This window comes from Nematolebias whitei, chromosome 18, assembly GCF_014905685.2.
Source record: "Nematolebias whitei isolate Nwh7 chromosome 18, NemWhi1, whole genome shotgun sequence".
Taxonomy (NCBI): domain Eukaryota; kingdom Metazoa; phylum Chordata; class Actinopteri; order Cyprinodontiformes; family Rivulidae; genus Nematolebias; species Nematolebias whitei.
In genome coordinates this window covers 660,966-665,746 of record NC_056515.1, presented here as the reverse complement: position 1 = coordinate 665,746, position 4,781 = coordinate 660,966, and positions in this window count along the sequence as shown.

Here is a 4,781-nt window from a genome sequence, read left to right as displayed (position 1 = left end):
TTTAAAATTCAAGGACAAAATTTAATCTAATTGTTTTAAAGTCTGTAGCTTATTGTAAAAGCAGTTTCAAAGATTACAGCACAGTGGGATGTTTTGTAATTTTAACATGAACCTTGTGCATATCTGCAAATAATAAAAGTGAAGATATTTTTAATACATCTTTATTGTAAAAATCTATATTAAAATGTAAAACACATGGATTTAAAGCAGCAGGAAGGCAGTAAGGTAGGATTATGAATCAGGTTTAAAAGTTACAGCTCATGAGGTACTCCATCAGAGCATGACATCTCTTCCACAACATCTTGAGACAAAACCTTCAGGGTGTTCTTCTTCTAATACGTTTAGTGGTGGCTAGTAAGTAGCTTAAGGGAGCACTACCGCCACCAGGTGGTAAGACGAGTTGGATTCTAGTCCCCGCCTACAGAGCCGGTCCAGAAATGTGCATGGAAACACAACAGACCCGAACCGATCTGAACCAACCCAAACTGACCTGATCCGCACTGTGACAGTGGAAAAGGGGCAAAAGCTGTCTCGGTGCTGTGCAGGTGTTTAAATCCTGACTGAAAAATCTCAAAAATTCCATTTACATTCAAAAACTTGGTTAGTTGACTAAAAACTATTTTCTCCTAGATTTTAGAAAGAAATGGAAGTTTTGAGATTGGCCTGAAGTTTGAACAAGCTGCAGGGTTAAGTCCGGGTTTTTTAATTAATGGAGTTACCACTGCATGTTTTAAAACATCGGGGACCACACCTGTAGCCAAACTGCTGTTAATAATGGCAAGAACAGAGGGTCCAGTTGACGGTAGAACCTGTTTAAAAAATGCAGCAGGGATGGGATCAGCAGGGGAGCCTGAGGGTTTCATGTGACCAACGACCTCATTTAAAAATGAGAGTGAGATGGGGTCAAAGTGACTGAAGACTGCTGAGCAGGGGACAAGAACTGAAGGGTCGGCTGTGGAGTGTGGAAATGATGACCTAATCGACTCAACCTTTTCAACAAAATGCGTGACAAACTTATTACAGGTGTCGACAGAGGCCTCAATGGTGGCAGACTGAGGCACGTTTAGAATGGTGTTAATGGTGTTGAAAAGAACGCGGGGGTTGTAACTGTTTTAGTTGATAATTTTTGAGAAATATTTGTTTTTCTCCTGTTTAACGGTGGTCTGATAGGCTTTCCAACATGTTTTAACATAACAAAGGAAACCTGGAGTTCTATTTCGTATAAGCTTCGCCCTTTAAGGCTGTCGCTTGGTGGGTTTATCCCGTTATGCGTAGCATTAGCACTGAAAAATTTAGTCCACGCCCACCTGCTGTGTGGGCCCTACCCGGTCCGTATAAATTACGTTGAGCGGGAAATCGGCACCCATTTTTTTCTTCAGCAAGCTAATAGCACTGTCAGAAGAACAAAGAAGGAAAATTGTGTAGATGACCAACCTTTGTTAAGGATGCTTGGCCCGGCAGTCGACCTCCGGTCGTCCGGTGAGTTCTCCTCCCCGAGGAGAAGCTGACGAGCAGTCTTATTTCAAGGTAAGCGCCGAGGAGTATTTCTCAGTGACAGGTCACTACACGCTGGACAACGCCATCTTGTAATTTGTCCTCTTATCGCCGACCCTCGGAGCGAATCGGATGGTTCCTCCGGGACAGGCGCGCTCAGCTGCAGCCCCCGCTGCTCATTCCCTCCTGGGGAGCGTAGTGTCGGTGGAGGGGGGCTGAGTGAATGCTCACCCCATCCCACCTCGTTTCGCATCGGCGATCACACCGCTCCCGGCCGACGGCGCCCTCAGGGGTTGCCCGGCGTAACCCAGGAGGCGGCTGACATGAAGGGACCCTTTTTTTTCTACGTCCCACGTCTTTCCCGCCAGTTCGGATGATCCGGCGGGAAGGTTGTTTACTGGGTTCCACTCCGGCTCACCGTCTTGATCCATATGGCCTCGTGTTCCAACAGGACGTCCTACGGGCGAGGCCACAGACGGTTCTTTCCTGGTAGATTGGGGGAGTCGGTCTCCAGTCCGCACCCATCACCAGAGTGGAGGGGTTCACCGAGCGGGGCTATCCCTCGATAACCCCCCCTGGAGCCAAGCCTCGCAGAAGCTTTCGGAACGAAGCTGTCCAGGTTGGAACAGCGTCCCGTCCCTCCTGAGAAACACGACCAGACGGTGACCACGCTCTCCAATCGAGCCCATCAATGTGCTTTTCAGGCAGCCGCAGCTAGCAACAACGTGGCGCTGCTAGCATATAGCATGTCCAAGGGGCTGGAGGCCGTCGTGAGCAGAGGCAGAACAACGACGTTCCACGGCCGCGGCAGCGTCTCTCGCTCAGCTCCACCACCAGCCCCGCCCGTCAGAGTTCAGCCCTCTTCATCCCGGCAACCTGTAGTTCAGCGTTTCCCCAGAGATCACCTGCAGACAGTGCTCTGGGCAAACAAATCGCAGAGCTCAAGGGGGAGAAGTTTTAAAAAAATGACAGTCTGCGGAGGGTGTGTGTAAAAGTGACACGAAAGTTGAAATAAATCATCATTCAATGATCAAAGTGTCTGTTTTTAGCCAGTCTGTAAGCTCGGATGAACTCACAGCGGCTGCGCACACATCCTCCACTCATAACGAGCCGGTGTCCTTAAATAAAGGTTTTTTAAACTCACCGTCGCTCCAAGACATGACGAGTCGCTCACACGACACAATGGTAAGCGAAAATAACTCGTTGTCAACCCGAGCTGCACGATCCTCACCCAAGCGGTGTCAAAAGCTCACTCATGCGATGCAACAGCCTCTATCCAACGGCGCTGCATTGATGATGGCGCACACACAGCTGCCCGGCGCTCACCGGCTCACATCGGTATAAATGTGGGACCGCAGGCCGGGTCTGGTGGAGGTCCTCGCTCTCACAAGAGCAACACATGCCTCACCGAAGCAAACACGGGCAGCCGTCACCCACCGCGTCTCAGCGCTTGGCAGCTCACGGCAGCATAAGTGTGAGACAGCTGAACGAACCCAGTGACGAGTCTCGCCTCCAGCGAGAGCGGCACGCGTCCCTCCAGCGAGAGCGGTGCGCGTCCCTCCAGAGAAAACGTGTGCTCCCACGGGGCTCGCAGCCTTCACACCAACAGCACGGCGTAGATGAAGTCACGCTCTCTGCCTCTCAACGTTCGCACAGCAACGTCAAACGCGCAGCCCCACGGCGTCATCAGCTGTCACACGCTTCGCCTCAGCACACACCGGCCCACCAGTACATGAAGGTTGGTCCGCGGTCCGAATGCAGTGCACGGGCGCGTTCAGAGCCCTTTCGAGGAAGCCTCGCCCTGGGTCACGCGGAGAACATCCCCGCGACGCATGACGGCAGTTGAGGGGCGGACTGGTGACAGCCGTACAAAACATGACGCATCACTTAAACGCACGTTCACTCCACGAACGTTACGTAGAGTGGCTAAAACATGCTCGCCGGTCAGATGGATTGACAAGGTGTTATGCAAATGGTTACAAGTTACAGTTTGCAACCCGACCCCCTCCGTTCGGAGGAGTTATAGAGACGGTCCTGTCATCACCAGACCAAATCTCATCCCTAAATGCAGAAGTCCAAGTGATTCTGATAAAAGTGATCTCCAGGGTTCCCAACGGAGAGGAAAACACAGGGTTTTACTCACGTTACTTCCTGGTTCCCAAACGGACCGGAGGGATGAGACCGATTTTGGATCTGTCAGCTTTCAACAAGGCGATCATGGACAGACCGTTTTTCACATGTTGGCAACCAGACAGCTGTTGAACAACATCCAGAGAAACGCATACCGATCATCCCAAAACACAGAAAATTCCTGCGTTTTCTCCTTTCAGGGGATGAAGTATCAGTACAACAGGCTGCCGGTCGGGTATTCCCTCGCGCCTTGTATGTTCTCAGTGTGTGGAGACAGCCCTGCATCCGTTACACAGAGCAGGGATGAGAGTTTTGTTTTACCTGGACGACTTGCTGCGGCGGTCACGCTCCAGACAGGAAGCAGTGATGCAGGCTCAGGTGTTGACATCACACCTGTCAAATCTGGGCTTTGCCATAAATTGGAAGAAAAGCTCGATTTTCCCGGCCCAGACAATTGTTTATCTGGGAGTGGAGTTAAATTCAACCACCATGAAGGCTCGCTTATCACAAACAAGAATCGACACTTTAAGAGACCAGCTCCGCCACGTAAGACCTGGCAGAGTGGTAACAGCTGTTTCCGTCATGAAGCTGTTAGGAATTTTGTCATCAGCTCACACAGTGGTCCCGCTGGGTTTATTACACATGAGACGCCGCCAGAGGTGGTTTGTGCGTCTGCGTATGGATCCAGTAAAACAAAGAGACGGATGATCACTGTTTTCCTCCCTCCGTGAGGGCAGACCTCCGACACTGGGGAAACTCCCTGGTTCTGTCGGAGGGAGCCCCCTTCAGCAGACCCACGTCACGTGTCAGTCTTCACGGACGCGTCACTGTCAGGCTGGGGGGGACATGCCTATCTCAAGCAGTAGGGACGCTTTGGCCCCATCACACATCAGCTCACATAAATGTCTTGGAGTGTCGCACAGTGCTGAATGTGATTCAGCACTTTGCTCCCGTGCTACAGAATCAACATGTGTTGATTCACACAGACAACAAGGTGACTGCTGCGTACATAAACCGACAGGGAGGTATGCGCTCAGCCCAGATGTTACACATTGCGTGAAAGCTTCTGTGTTGGGCTCACCAAAATCTGCTCTCCATCAGAGCAGTTTACATACCCGGTGTTCTGAACAAAGGGGCAGATGTGATGTCCAGGGGTG